This window comes from Eubalaena glacialis, chromosome 18, assembly GCF_028564815.1.
Source record: "Eubalaena glacialis isolate mEubGla1 chromosome 18, mEubGla1.1.hap2.+ XY, whole genome shotgun sequence".
Taxonomy (NCBI): Eukaryota; Metazoa; Chordata; class Mammalia; order Artiodactyla; family Balaenidae; genus Eubalaena; species Eubalaena glacialis.
Window position 1 is genome coordinate 32,428,585 of NC_083733.1, and position 16,839 is coordinate 32,445,423.

Sequence of the window (16,839 nt, forward strand, 5' to 3'; positions counted from 1 at the left end):
TGAACACTAATGTAAATAAAGGGGCGACAAGGTCAAACCTGAGCTGTTTACTGCCTGGCAGTGCCCTGTTGATAGCTTAGAAGCTGGCATGAAGAACAGATGGACAAATGTCAAGTCACAGGTGGTTGAGGGGTGTCATTGGTCAGAGGACAAAGTTGTACATTAAAAGGAAATTGGACCTTCAGTAATTTGCCATATGGTTTTATAGAGTATGGTATGCTTGTGTTACAAGTTCAGATTTGATCTTAATCAAATGCTGTTTTATGTTATTTATGAATTGATAGGTGTTTTGCTTCCAAGAAAAATTAAGTTCCTGAAGCTTAGGGACTTATTGTTTTGACCCCCAGCCCTGATTTGGGGTGGGAATATGTATGCTCTTTATCTTCACAGCATCCATCTCTTCTTTTGGATGGGGCACCCCAATTTTCTTTTAGGAACTTACCCTTGGTCCAGTCCATGTAGTTTAAGATGGGACCGACTTCATCCCCGCCTCCATGGGTGGACACATGACCCAAACACGGTTAATCAAATGACTACATCCCATTGGTCAGTGTAACTCATTGTGAATGGGTACATAGTCCAGGCTGGACCAATAGGAACCCTACCTAGGGTTTTGCTTGAACTGTTAGGATAAAAGAATTTTCTTTCTACTGTTAAGTACGTAGGATGTGAGCCCAGAACTACCAGGGCTAAAGTCTAGAGAAATCCTGGCCAAGAGGGAAGCCAATGCAGAGAAAAAGTAGAGCCTTGAGTGATGGAGAAAGTAATAAAATCCAGATAACCCTTCCTGTGCCCCTAGTTCCATCTGCAGGCATTACCCTTGCACTTTCCAGCTATATGGACCAATGAATCTCCTCCACCTCCCACACCCGTTTTTATGTTTAAGCTAGTTTCAATTTGGTGTTTGCGACTTGCTTCTGAAAGAGCCCTCACTAATGCATCCCTTCTTCCCACTTAGCCTCCTCGCACAGTGCCAGGCATGTGACTTGTACATGGTAAATACTTGTTGATTAGAGTGGTCAAAGGTCCCCCAAGATTTATGAAACAGGGTGAGGTAGGGCATTGGGACAAGAGTCTGAAGACTTCAGTCATTCTTTCATCTCACACATTTTTACTGAGCACCTGCTTTGTGCCAGGTGCTATTTTAGTGCCGAGAATACAGCAGTGAACAAATAGATAAAGTCCCCATTTTGACAGAAATGGTATTCCAATAGGAGAATATATAATATGTCAGGTGGTGATATATTACATGCAGCTGGGAAGAAAGACTTCCTACTAATTAGGTGTGGGACCTTGAGAGAGCCACTTTATCTTGCCGAGTTTCCTTTTCCTCATATGTGAAAAGAGAGAGTTGCACCGCTTCCTCTGATTTTTCCTTTTCCAAAACGACCACCACACCAACAACGATATTTCCATTTCATGATGCACTTTCATGAGCCTGAACTCTGGAGCACACCTGAAAATATGTCTGTTGGTAGTTTACATTTCCAGGAAATTTTGTTTTTCTGTGTTTATTGGTACACTTTTCTATGCATAGTTTTGAGAGCTATGAATTCTTTCCTGTTCAGGTTTCCCAGACATAACCTAGATTCCCATGGGATTTGGGAGCTGCCTAAACTTACTGAATTCCCTTGAGGTCTTCACCTGAAAGCACTATCTGAGTATACCTGTTCTGTCCATGAGCTTTCCCTGAAATCAATGACACACGGTCTGTTCAGTCGCCTTTCATTTAGTCAAAAGTTTGTTATCCCTGAACCTTGACTAAGTCGAGACTTCTTCCCCCACACAGTTCCTCAGTTAATCACTTTACTTATTATGATCTCTGGTCTTGCCTGCCTCTTCCTACAAGTTTTCAGAATCCTCAGAACTTCTCTCCCAATGGAAATGGTTTCAGTAATGATATCACTGTTCACTTTTGGAGTATAATTGCTTTACAGTGTTGTGTTAGTTTCTGCTGTATAACAAAGTGAATCAGCTATATGCATACATATATCCCAATATCCCCTCCCTCTTGCGTCTCCCTCCAACCCTCCTTATCCCAACACTCTAGGTGGTCGCAAAACACTGAGCTGATCTCCATGTGCCATGCAGCTGCTTCCCACTAGTTATCTGCTTTACATTTACTTCGTCCCAGCTTACCCTTCCCCTTCCCAGTGTCCTCAAGTCCATTCTCTACATCTGCGTCTTTATTCCTGTCCTGCCCCTAGATTCATCAGAACCATTTTTTTTTTAGATTCCATATATATGTGTTAGCATACGGTATTTGTTTTTCTCTTTCTGACTTACTTCACTCTGTATGACAGCCTCTGGGTCCATCCACCTCACTGCATATAACTCAATTTCGTTTCTTTTTATGGCTGAGTAATATTCCATTGTATATATGTGCCACATCTTCTTTATCCATTCATCTGTTGATGGACACTTAGATTGCTTCCACGTCCTGGTTATTGTAAACAGAGCTGCAATGAACATTGTGGTACATGACTCTTTGAATTATGGTTTTCTCAGGGTATATGCCCAGTAGTGGGATTGCTGGGTCATATGGTAGTTCTATTTTTAGTTTTTTAAAGAACCTCCATACTGTTTTCCATTCCCACCAACAGTGCAAGAGGGTTCCCTTTTCTGCACACCATCTCCAGCATTTATTGTTTGTAGATTTTTTGATGATGGCCATTCTGACCAGTGTGAGGTGATATCTCATTGTAGTTTTGATTTGCATTTCTCTAATGATTAGTGATGTTGAGCATCCTTTCATGTGTTTGTTGGCAATCTGTATATCGTCTTTGGAGAAATGTCTATTTAGGTCTTCTGCCCATTTTTGGATTGGGTTGTTTGTTTTTTTGATGTTGAGCTGCATGAGCTGCCTGTAAATTTTGGAGATTAATCCTTTGCCAGTTACTTCGTTGGCAAATATTTTCTCCCATTCTGAGGGTTGTCTTTTGGTCTTGTTTATGGTTTCCTTTGCTGTGCAAAAGCTTTTAAGTTTCGTTAGGTCCCATTTGTTTATTTTAATTTTATTTCCATTTCTCTAGGAGGTGGGTCAAAAAGGATCTTGCTGTGATTTATGTCATAGAGTGTTCTGCCTATGTTTTCCTCTAAGAGTTGTATAGTGTCTGGCCTTACATTTAGGTCTTTAATCCATTTTGAGTTTATTTTTGTGTATGGTGTTAGGAAGTGTTCTAATTTCATTCTTTTACATGTAGCTGTCCAGTTTTCCCAGCATCACTTATTGAAGAGGCTGTCTTTTCTCCATTGTATACTCTTGCCTCCTTTATCAAAGATAAGGTGACCATATGTGTGTGGGTTTATCTCTGGGTTTTCTATCCTGTTCCATTGATCTATATTTCTGTTTTTGTGCTAGTACCATACTGTCTTGATTACTGTAGCTTTGTAGTATAGTCACGTCTGGGAGCCCGATTCCTCCAGCTCCGCTTTTCTTTCTCAAGATTGTTTTGGCTATTTGGGGTCCTTTGTGTTTCCGTACAAATTATGCAATTTTTTGTTCTAGTTCTGTGAAAAATGCCATTGGTATTTTGATAGGGATTGCATTGAATCTGTAGATTGCTTTGGGTAGTATAGTCATTTTCACAATGTTGGTTCTTCCCATCCAAGAATATAGTATATCTCTCCATCGATTTGTATCATCTTTAATATCCTTCATCAGTGTCTTATAGTTTTCTGCATACAGGTCTTTTGTTTCCTTAGGTAGGTTTATTCCTAGGTATTTTATTCTTTTTGTTGCAGTGGTAAATGGGAATGTTTCCTTATTTCTCTATCAGATTTTTCATCATTAGAGTATAGGAATGCAAGAGATTTCTGTGCATTAATTTTGTACCCTGCTACTCTACCAAATTCATTGATTAGCTCTAGTAGTTTTCTGGTAGCATCTTTAGGATTCTCTATGTATAGGATCATGTCATCTGCAAACAGTGACAGCTTTACTTCTTCTTTTCTGATTTGGATTCCTTTTATTTCTTTTTCTTCTCCGATTGCCATGGCTAAAACTTCCAAAACTATGTTGAATAATAGTGGTGAGAGTGGACAACCAACCATGTCTTGTTGCTGATCTTAGAGGAAATGGTTTCAATTTTTCACCATTGAGAACAATGTTGGCTGTGGGTTTGTCATATATGGCCTTTATTATGTTGAGTAGGTTCCCTCTATGCCTACTTTCTGGAGAGTTCTTATAAATGGGTGTTGAATTTTGTCAAAATCTTTTTCTTCATCTATTGAGATTATCATATGGTTTTTATCCTTCAATTTGTTAATATGGTTTATCACATTGATTGATTTACATATATTGAAGAATCCTTGCATTCCTGGGATAAACCCCACTTGATCATGGTGTATGATCCTTTTAATGTGCTGTTGGATTCTGTTTGCTAGTATTTTGTTTAGGATTCTTGCATCTATGTTCATCAGTGATATTGGCCTGTAGTTTTCTTTCTTTGTGACATCTTTGTCTGGTTTTGGTATCAGGGTGATGGTGGCCTCGTAGAATGAGTTTGGGAGTGTTCCCCCTTCTGCTGTATTTTGGAAGAGTTTGAGAAGGATAGGTGTTAGCTCTTCTCTAAATGTTTGATAGAATTTGCCTGTGAAGCTATCTGGTCCTGGGCTTTTGTTTGTTGGAAGATTTTTAATCACAGTCTCAATTTCAGGGCTTGTGATTGATCTGTTTATATTTTCTATTTCTTCCTGGTTCAGTCTCGGAAGGTTGTGCCTTTCTAAGAATTTGTCCATTTCTTCCAGGTTGTCCATTTTATTGGCATATAGTTGCTTGTAGTAATCTCTCATGATCCTTTGTATTTCTGCAGTGTCAGTTGTTACTTCTTTTTCATTTCTAATTCTGTTGATTTGAGTCTTCTTTTTTTCCTTGGTGAGTCTGGTTAATGGTTTATCAATTTTGTTTATCTTCTCAAAGAACCAGCTTTCAGTTTTATTGATCTTTGCTATTGTTTCCTTCATTTCTTTTTCATTTATTTCTGATCTGATCTTTATGATTTCTTTCCTTCTGCTGACTTTGGAGGTTTTTTGCTTTTCTTTCTCTAAGTGCTTTAGGTATAAGGTTAGGTTGTTTGTTTTAGATGTTTCTTGTTTCTTGAGGTAGGATTGTATTGCTATAAACTTCCCTCTTAGAACTGCTTTTGCTGCATCCCACAGGTTTTGTTTGGGTCGTCGTGTTTTCATTGTCATTTGTTTCTAGGTATTTTTTGATTTCCTCTTTGATTTCTTCAGTGATCTCTTAGTTATTTAGTAGTGTATTGTTTAGCCTCCATGTGTCTGTATTTTTTACAGAGTTTTTCATGTAATTGATATTTAGTCTCATAGCGTTGTGGTCGGAAAAGATACTTGATATGATTTCACTTTTCTGAAATTTACCAAGGCTTGATTTGTGACCTAAGATATGATCTATCCTGGAGAATGTTCCATGAGCACTTGAGAAGAAAGTGTTTTCTGTTGTTTTTGGATGGAATGTCCTATAAATATCAATTAAGTCTGTCTTGTTTAACGTGTCATTTAAAACTTGTGTTTCCTTATTTATTTTCATTTTGGATGATCTGTCCATTGGTGAAAGTGGGGTGTTAAAGTCCCCTACTATTATTGTGTTACTGTCATTTCCCCTTTTATGGCTGTTAGCATTTGCTTTATGTATTGAGGTGCTCCTATGTTGGGTGCATCAATATTTAAAATTGTTATATCATCTTCTTGGATTGATCCCTTGATCATTATGTAGTATCTTTCTTTGTCTCTTGTAATAGTCTTTATTTTAAAGTCTATTTTATCTGATATGAGAATTTCTACTCCAGCTTTCTTTTGATTTCCATTTGCATGGAATATCTTTTTCCATCCCCTCACTTTCAGTCTGTATGTGTCCCTAGGTATGAAGTGGGTCTCTTGTAGACAGCGTATATACGGGTCTTGTTGCTGTATCCATTCAGCCAGTCTGTCTTTTGGTTGGAGTATTTAATCCATTTACATGTAAGGTAATTATTGATATGTATGTTCCTATTACCATGTTCTTAATTTTTTTGGGTTTGTTTTTGTAGGTGTTTTCCTTCTCTTGTGTTTCCTGCCTAGAGAAGTTCCTTTAGCATTTGCTGTAAAGCTGGTTTGGTGGTGCTGAATTTTCTTAACTTTTGCTTATCTGTAAAGATTTTAATTTCTCCATCGAATCTGAATGAGATCCTTGCTGGGTAGAGTAATCTTGGTTGTAGGTTTTTCCTTTTCATCACTTTAAATGTGTCCTGCCACTCCCTTTTGGCTTGCAGAGTTTCTGCTAAAAAATCAGCTGTTAATAATGTTATGGGGATTCCCTTGTATGTTATTTGTTGCTTTTCCCTTGCTGCTTTTAATATTTTTTCTTTGTATTTAATTTTTGATAGTTAATTAATATGTGTCTCGGTGTGTTTCTCTTTGGGTTTATCCTGTATGGTACTCTCAGTGCTTCCTGGACTTGATTGACTATTTCCTTTACCATGTTAGTGAAGTTTTCGACTATCACCTCTTCAAATATTTTCTGAGACCGTTTCTTTTTCTCTTCTTCTTCTGGGACCCCTCTAATTCGAATGTTGGTGCATTTAATGTTGTCCCAGAGGGTCTCTGAGACTGTCCTCAATTCTTTTCATTCTTTTTTCTTTTTTCTGCTCCCTGGCAGTTATTTCCACCATTTTATATTCCAGCTTACTTATCCGTGCTTCTGCCTCAGTTATTCTGTTATTGATTCCTTCTAGAGTATTTTTAATTTCAGTATTTGTGTTGTTCATCACTGTTTGTTTTCTCTTTAGTTCTTCTAGATCCTTGTTAAATGTTGTATTTTCTGCATTCTGTTTCTGAGATTTTGGATCATCTTTATTATCATTACTCTGGATTCTTTTTCAGGTACGTTGCCTATTTCGTCTTCATTATTTGGTCTTGTAGGTTTTTACCTTGTTCCTTTGTCTGTAACATATGTTTTTGTCATTTCATTTTTTTTTTTGATGGGTGGTACTGTATTCCTGTCTCACTGGTTGTTTGGCCGCAGACATCCAGCACTGGAGTTTGCAGGCAGTTAGACAGAGCTGGGTCTTGGTGCTGAGATGAGGACCTCTGGGAGGCCTCACTCCGATTGATATTCCTTGGGGTCTGAGGTTCCCCAGTGGTTTGGACTCGGAGCTCCCACCGCAGGAGCTTGGGCCTGACATCTGGCCTGGGAACCACGATCCCGCAAGTTTTGTGGCGTGGGGAAAAAAAAAAGGAAGAAATAAAGAAAAAAAAGGAGCAGTACAATATCAAAGAATAAAAAACAAAATAAAATTAGAAAGATTAAAAATATATTAGGAAAAATAAAAGTATAATTGAAACAACTGCAACAAGGTAAAAAAATAACCACAGCAGAAGAAAGAGAAAAAAAGGGGGGGGGCAACAAGCCAAAACGAGAGATCACTAACAAAGTATAAAGAATAAAATAAAATTAGAAAAATAAAAGATTTATTAGGAAAAATAAAAATATAAAAGAATCAGTAACAATGAATCAGTAAGGTAAAACAGAACCCCAATGTAAAAGAGGAAGAAGGAAAAAATAAAGAAAAAAAAGAAAAAAAGCCTTGGCTATGGGGGCAGAGTTTACATGGGGGGGGTGGGTGGAACTTTGGCAGGGGCAGGGTTTAGGGTGGGGCGGGACCTGGGCGGGTGGCGGGGCGGGACCTCTGCTTAGGGCCTGTGCAGAGGGGGAGAGGCAGCACGTGGAAAGCAGGGCGTCTGGAGTGTAGAGTTCTGGAGTTTGGAGGTGGGGCCCTGATGAGGGTGTGTGGGTGGGGTTTAGGCCCAGCGCATTGGAGGTGGTCTCAGAGGGGGTCTCCGAGGGTAGAGGTAGGGCCCTGGGTGGGGGTGTAGGGGCGGGGCTTGGGCTCTGTGCGGCAGGAGGGAGGCTCTGAGGGCAGAGGATTAGGCCTGGGAACCCAACAGGCTTCCTGGTGACTAAGTGGACAGGGAAAGCACTGGCCCCGTTCCCTTCAGTTCCTTTGCGCCCCTCCCCCACCATCTCCCCCAGGGTCTCCCCCGTTGTTGCTGGACCCTAAACTGTGGGTGGGTTCTGCTGGGTGTAGGAACTCCTTCCTTCCCCCAGCCACCCCTCAGGGGTGCTGTCCCGGAGGTCCGGCCTTTACTTTTGCTCCCCCTTCCCTCCCTCCCACTCTCTCAGGACCCCTGCAGCTGGAGGGGGCCTAGGTGGTCAGAGGATCAGGCCCGGGATCTCAACAGGTTCCTGGGGGTCCAAGTGGGCAGGGGAAACCTGGCCACACTCCCTTTTGATCCTCTGCCCTCCCAGTGGTTCCCCAATTTCCCCCTTCGGGTGTGGGATCCCTTCCCCTCCCCCAGCCGCCCCTCAGGGGCACCAGTCCCATCCCACCTCCACTTCTCCTCTCCCTTCACTCCCCCCATGCCCCATGTCCTACAGGGTCACTGGGGTTTTCTCTCGTCCCCTTAGGTGTCTGTGGTCCCCCACGGGTGCCTGGTAGGTGCCCTAGTTGTGAGGAGATGCAAATTCTGCATCCTCCTAGTACGCCATCTTGATTCTTTTAACAAATATTTATTGAACAAATACTATGTGCCAGTGGATGCCTGGCACATCCAATTGATCCAGTGCTTCTGGCAGGAGTAGTGGAGAATTAAATTTGATTTGCGGCAACCACTTTCTTACGCTCACCATGCTATGTTCTGTCCACTCCATGTACTATGCGTGCTTAAGTCACCACTCCTCTTGCCTGTATCCTGCCCATGGTTACACCTCCAGTCACTCCCTGCTAAGGCAGTTCCCAGGATGCCTTGCTGGGCCACTAGGGCATCAGGCTCTTGGAAAAACATATCTCTTGTTTTTTCCTAAAAGCTGTTTTGAAAGATGATTGGTGTCCTCTAGGCTTGATTCCTCAAGAAGCAATTTGGAGCTTGAGCGTGTGGCAAATCCCTCATGAACGCTTCCTGATCATTCTGCCCATGGTATTAGCTTTATTCAGACTGAAAGCCTTTGGAGTGTCCACTGAAGGGACGTAAGCTTCCACTCAATCCCAAATTGGCATGACTTTGGTAGGCTGCAGCTTTTGGGTCTCTGGTATTAACAGTGTAGTTTGTATAACCCCAGGTCGCCCTACTTTAGTTTTAACCTGCTAAGTCACACGGCCTGTGCCATGTCTATCTCTGTATAATGCGTGTTGGAATCACTCCTCTGATCCCATGCTCATGCTGTTTGGTGACATTTCTCCCCAGGAGGGAGAGTGCATCTTATTTCTCTTAATCTTCCCAGCACCCTGCACACTGTTTTGCATGCAGTGAGGGCCCAGTGAATGTTTTGACAATTGGATTTTGAATCAGTTACTTTCTTGGATAGCTGTTGACAATATCCCAGCTTCTTGATAAAGTAAAACCTGATGTTAGTCATTGAATTTCTATCAAAGGCATTGCAAACTAGTTATTGATTTTTTTTTAAAAGAGAAACAAATCTACCACTTGATACTTACTCTTGCACTAAAATGTGAGCTAGGGCAACCAGATGTGACTCAGATGTCAGATGAAATCCCTATAAATTAATAATAATAAAAGTAAAAGAATAACATAAAATAAGGATTTAATTAACTTCAAACAACAGCTAGTCAGCACTATCTGGAGAAAGTCACAAGCGCTCTCCATAATTTTGAAAAGGTTTTAGGGCTTAACTCTGTTTTTCTCTGTTTCCCCATTTCTTCATTCATCTCTGCTGCTCTAACTCTGTTCCACTCTCAGCACAAAGCTCAGTCTCTTCCCTGTTCCCAGCAAAAGTTCATTTACACTCAAGCATTTTATGAATTTAATAACATGATTAAAGAGTTGGGAGAGAAGCCACGTGGGGAGTATGCGCACACCCCACCTCCTTCCATTTTCTCTTCCCCCTCCCTCCCTCAGTGGAGAAACCACTTAATTCTTCACCTTGTCTCACCCCAAACTCTCCCACCCATATTCATGCCCCCTTAACCCAAAGCACTTCTCCAAACAGAGAAACAGCACTGCTCCAAACTAAGAGTTCTGGTAAAATAAAAACATCTCCAACTTATGACACAGAAAATGGGTCTCCCATATCTTGCCATGAAAGGTTTGCCGTGAAAGGTTGTATGATGGGTCTCCAACAATGGCTCTGTGGAGTAGGCTATGTTAAAACAAGTGCAATAACTAGAGGACCTATCTTCACCCATCAGAAAGGGCTTTTCAGTCAGGAGTGGTACAGAGTCCCAGTTCAGAAGGCTAACTGCCAAAAGTTTATTGCGTGCAAGTGTAGCGGTTTCTAGCTTCCGCAGGATGAGTTAGATGAAGGGTACTCGATAAATGCTTGTAAATGATGATGCTTTGGCAGCAGTGGCATATATCCATGCTTGAACTCAGCGTGGTGCTGACTCGTGCTCTTGCAGTGGGAACCCAGCTGCTCTGCCAACACTCCTCACCCTGCAGCCTTTAGGGAGAGCTTGCTCTCAGCTGCCATGCAGCCCTGTGGTAGCTTGCTAGAGGTGCAGAGTGAGGCAGGCAAGGAAAAGGTGGAGGGTCACCAAGTTGGCTGAAGGGAATGTGGGGTCACTGTGGTCTTTGGATTCTGAGTCAAACTAAAGAATATTTTAGGTCATGGAACTTCTGGAGCTAAGATCTCTAGACCAGGAGTCAGTAAGCTATGGCCTGTGGGCCAAATTTGGTCATGGCCTTTTTTTTGCCATTTTATTTTATTTATTTATATTTTTCTGCAGCTGATGGTTTTATTTATTTATTTTTAATTTTTTGTTGGAGTATAGTTGATTTACAATGTTGTGTTAGTTTCAGGTGTATGGCGAAGTGACTCAGTTATACATATATCCACTCTATTTTTGTGCAGCCCACACCAAATACAGAGCATATATTTAGACAAATGGTTTTTACTTTTTTAAAGGGTTGTAAAAAACAAAGACTGTGTGATGGAGAATGTAGCATGTGGCCTGCAAAGCCTAAAATATTTACTGTGTGGTCCTTCATAGGAAAGGTTTGCTGACCTTGCTCTAGACCAGTGGTACTCAATCTTGACTATACACCAAGGTCACGTGGGGAATCTTTTAAAAACAAAACAACACAAATAAATAGATAATTCTGCCCTAAACAGACCTGCTGAATTAGGCTCTCCAAACTCTTGTTTGCATTTTTATAAACCATTACAGGTAGTTCTGAGGGTTACCAATGATGACAATGATGTAGACCTTTTCACTTTTCAGACTTGCCTGATGGCTGGTCTTGCACTCAGCCTACCATTAAGCAGAGCACTGGGTCTACATTGGGTTAATTTCAGCCTCTCTTTCAGCAGAAGGGATGTCAGGGGAAGGACTGAGTAAGAGAAGGTCCTCAAGAATGTTTCAACCTTGCCCAGGAAAAATCTGAAAAGTTACAATAAAGCACTACTGTATTTGTTGAACACTTTATATACATTTTCACAATGATTCTTGCAGCAAATCTATTAAATAAATTATTATCATGAGGCAGCTGAGGCATAAGAGTGTTAAATAATCCATCCAAGGTTACCTGGTTGTCAAAAGTATGGCTGGGACTTGAACCTGGATGTGTCTGCTGCCAGAACCTAATTCTTAACCAATGTGCTTTGCTGCCAGGTTGTCATTGAACAGAACCACCAATAGCTGGAGATAGATCTGATAGACCATCTTGGGAGTGGATAGGGAACAGTTTGTGAAGTATATTGATTGATACTCTTGCTCTCATATAAAGCCACAGATTCTGGGAATGTGGGCCCTCTTGATGGCTGTCTTGGAGAGGAATTGGTGGGGGGGTGCATCTGGATTTAAGCCCCTCATTCACCTGCAATATTTAAGTGTTGTTGACTTCCAACCCTTCCAGGCCTAAAATGCCACATACAGACACCTGCCTCTACCCTTTCAGTTCCCAGGGCAAAGTGGAATGCAAGCACATGCTCACTGGAATGGAGGTAGGGAAAGAGACTATAACCTCAGTGATGCCCTCTGTAATTATCCAATGCAGAAACCCAATGTTCCCTAATCTTTTGTAAGAAACTGAGCCTTAGGGAGATTAATGAACTTATTTAAAGTTGTGCTGATTCTAAGGGTCGTGTCTGTAAGGCCCATGCTCTTTCTGTGATCACTGCTGCCTTGCATGTTGACAGTTTATGGACCAGCCTGATTCAGAGAGGCCCTTCTTCCCTTCTCCATCTACTTCTTTGGAAACCCACCAGGGCCTTTCCCAATAAAGGGGCAGCCCAGTGATTACTGGGGCCTCCTCAAGAGGCCCAGGTCTGAGCTGTCCCTTCTTGGGCCTCTCAGTGGCCTGGTCTCAGTTGAAGATTTTCCCCTTCAGGAGGCCCAACTGCTGCCACATTGTCAATTGCTAGCTGGTTACCATGGAAACAGGTCTCAAGAGAGATCTGCTTTTTTCCCTTCTTGAATGAGGCGGAGTATAGGGCTTTGTGAGGGGCGTTGCTTCCCCCTTCGTGGCCAGGAGAAGCACTGGCTTTGGGTGATGGGTCTTACACAGTTTGCCTGAGGACCCCACTCTTTGTCAGCACAAGATTGCCAATTTTTCATTCTGGAGAATGACTGTCCGTATTTGGAATACATATCCTTTTTCCTTTCTGATGGTTAAAATGCCTTTTCTTTTATGAAATGATTATGATAGTAGAAGCAATGGTTTAAAAGATGTCATCACCTGGTAAAGTAAAAAGTTTGCTAATACATGCAACAATATGGATGAATCTTAAAGTCCTTATGCTAAGTGATATAACCCTTGCAGAAAAAGAGTACATACTGTATGATTCCACTTACGTAAAATTCTAGGAAGTGCAGACTAATCTGTAATGACAGACATCAGACCAGTGGTTACTGGGGGTGGGGAGGAGAGAGGTATGGATTAAAAAAGGTCATGAGGAAACTTTTGGGGGTGATAAAAATATTTCTTACCTTGATTGTGGTGATGGTTTCACAAGTACATGTATATTTTTAAATGGATCAAATGTTAAATTTTAAATATGTGTAATTTAATGTACTTCAGTTATACGTCAGTAAAGTTGAAACAAAATAGCAGCCTTTTGCTGGCCTTCAGTTTTTATTTTTATTTTTTTGTGGTTTAAACTATCTGTGGAAAACCGAAGTGTGGGAAGCGTAGGGCCCTGTCGCAACATTTCTGGATACAGTAGTGAAGGAGGTAAATCTGCTTCTCCTGTCCTCTCTAGACTCAGCCTCTATCCCCAGGGTTCCTATGACAGGAGAAGGGGATTCTATAAGCTAATTGGCTCTAAGGCATTTGGAAACTTAATGTGGATTGTTTCCTAAGAGTATTTACATTTTATAAAGAATTCTTGGCTGTGAAGAAGGATCATTTTGGCTACTATAGGTTGTGTGGACAAAGTAACAGTTGGGAATGAAGTTAAAAGACCACTGTGGCAATATAGTAAAAGATAACGGTGCCTGGAACCAGGGTGCTAGAAAGGGGATGGAGGCAAGTGGATATATTTGAAAGGTAGTGTCTTAGTCAGTTAGAGTTGCTGTAACAATACCATAGACCACGTGGCTTAAACAACATTTATTTCTCACGGTTCTGGAGATTGAGAAGTCCAAGGTCAAGGTGATGGCAGATTCAGTATCTGGAGAGGGCCTGCTTCCTGGTTTGCACATGACCCTCTTCTCATTGTATCCTCACAGGGCCGAGAGAGAAGTCATCCCTCCTCATGTTTCTTCTTCTAAGGGCACTGCTCCCATTTGTGAGGCTCCACCCTCAAGACCTAATTACCTCTCAAATGCCCTGTCTCCCAATACGATCACATTGGGGGTTAGGGTTTCAACATATGGATTTGGGGGGCACAAACATGCAGTCCATAAATAACATATGGCAAAGGTGGAATCAACACAACTAGATTCAACAGATGCATTGGATGAGTTCAGTTGGGGACATGCTGAGTTGGAGGTGCCAGAGACGCATCTAGAAAGGTCAAGATGGAAGTCAGACAGATGTAAGGATCTGAAACTCAGGAGGTGAAGCCAACCTATAGACAGAGATTTAGTATATTGATGGTACATGAAATCATCAGGAGAGAATGAAATAGTAAATGCATGTTGAATTAAATTCTCTGTGTTTGTTTATTTTAGTCATTTACTTTTTATGTTTCACAGGCCAATCTTTGTTTACACAATGGAGAAAGAAGTCCCTAATTAGTGGCAGGTATAATTGAGAATCCATTGTTTTTTGACTATAGGGAAGGGCGTGGCTTGGGGATAGAAATGTGGAGTTTGGATTAGAATTATACCCAAGGTCCTCAATCCTTCGGTTTTTATCTGATTATACACTTACTTATTTTTAGAAGATATTCCCTCATTGATGGTCCCACTGAACTTGATATACACCTCCATGAGAGTACTTTTTAACTTTGGCCACTTTTATGCATTTATGCATCTGTTTCCCCTTGTTCATTAAGCCCCTTGAGGTCAGGTACCATGACTTATTTTGACATGCAGTCAAGGATGGGTGTGCTAAACTGAGTGCTTCATCTCCACAGTTCCCATGTTGAGTTTTCTGGCAAATTACTCTTGACTTTCCCCTTGACATTTATGTATTCATGAGAGCAAATTTAAATGGGGTGGTCTGTGTTTCCAACTGAAAGGAGAATTTTACTCATTGTTAACATAAGGAAGAAATAAGTGATTGTATAATGCGTTGTTGAGTCCTACATTTAAAGACATGTCCTTGATGCTTACTGTACATCTGAACCACTGGACTGATGCTTCTCTTGGCTTTCTGTACAAACACCCAGGAAATCCCTTTTAATTTGGTCCCTGGACTTTCTGTGATTTCCCTTAGCTTGCCAGACCAAATCTTAGCTCTCTAAAATCACCCAGAAAAGTAACCAAAGATAGTGTTTCTATCAAATGCTTAAGCTGATGACATCAGGATGTTGTCCGTTTGTGTTTACATCTTAATTTTAAGCCAACTGTTTTTGTGTTTACAGTCTGCATTAATTAATTTAGGACATCATGAAAATGGTTTATGTTTGATGGTTGAGTTTCATAATGAGCAGAATTTCTGCATGGATTTCTTACTCATTTAACAGCTGAGAACATGTCATTATTTTATAAGCACTACTGATAAATCATTTGGCAAAGGACTTCTCAGTCCTTTAAAATAATTTTTATTTCTTGTGATTTCAGTTGTCTCTGCATTTTTCCTTGTAAATAGTTGAAGAGTAAGCACATTTTCAAAGAGCTGTAGGGAGGCTAAGATGCCAGTTGCATTTTAACGATATAGGGCATTATCGTTCTTACTGTAGCCAATTCTCTTTTAAATCATTGCAGTTTCTGCTCTAGCCTCCAGCTATAGAATTCTTTTCAAGCTGGCAGTGAACTTGGCAGGCTGCCAGAAGAAATATAAAGGTGTTTTGGTCCACCAAAGTATTTTGAGTGGTTCTTAGTGATACAGTTTTCTTCAGTACATCTGCAAAACATTTTTCTGAAGTGAATTTTCATGTGAAAGCCTCCTTAATCATCACCAGCATTGTTTGTTTCAATGCAGTTATTTAAGTGCCCCCCTGGGTGCCTACAAAATAAACAAGGGACTCTTCTAAAGAGTTTTAAAAGTGGCAGGTGCTGGGGCTGTGCCCTATTCACTTAGTTTGCAATGACATTTTTGTGCTAATCTATAGACAAACAAGAGACAGGTGACACACCGAATCAAGTACAATGAATAAGAGAAGACGGTATTAGCCAATGGGGTCAGCTCTAGATAAGATGCTTTTCAGGCTAATGCATGCAAGTAGCAACTGCTTTTTAACCCTCTTGCTGTTTGCATTCTGGCTGTAAAAATCTGATATTTAAACTTGTGAAAATCTGATATTTAATCCGATATGTTAACTTTTTTGGTGTTTTGTTTTGTTTTCTATATTTTATTTTGGTGGTTTGTTTTGTGTTCTATATTTTATTTTGTAAGTTTAAAAAATGTATCCATTATGTTTACATCTGTAATACATTTTGAGTTATATGTATATGATGTAAGATACAGGTTGATTTTTTTTGCATATAGCAATCTAGTGTTCCAGCACCATCCAAGTCCAGCTTTCTTTTGATTAGTATTTTTTTTTAAAATTTTATTGAAGTATAGTTGATTTACAATGTTGTGTTTAATATTATTTTCCATTATGGTTTATCACAGGATATTGAATATAGTTCCCTGTTCTATACAATAGAAACTTGTTGTTTACTTTTTGGTTTTAAATGAAAGCAAAATGAGATTCAGGATTAAAATATCTATGTGTCTGTGAATACACAAGTAAATATGTATGTATGTATGCATTTATACACACACATATATATTTGCATTCAAAGAAAAATAATACTATGATTAAACATTAAAACATGTAAAAATGACCATTTGTTTGCTATTTTGGCCATGAATTCAGTCCACATTTGTTGTATTTCCACAACGAACCACCCTATTTACATGGCAAACACCAACACACATGATGGAACTTAAGAAATAAATGATTAAGCACATTTTTTATATTGTTTCCTCTTTATTGATTACCATGTGTATGTACAAGTTCTGTTTCTAGGGGACTTATTTTCTTTTTTAAAAAGTTTGATTAGTCATCTATTTAGAGATACTTGATGGGAAGTTAATTTTATTATAAGTTTTAATGTACGCAAATTATTAACCACCACCTTCCTATTTCTTTTTTAAAGTAATTCTCCTTGTGAGTTGGAGACAAAAAGAGTTCTGTGGAAGATTTTTTTTAAAGCTTTTTTTGTGTGTGTGTGAAAAATGAAGCATAGCTATTGTAAATAATACTGAATGCATAAAAACACTGTAAAA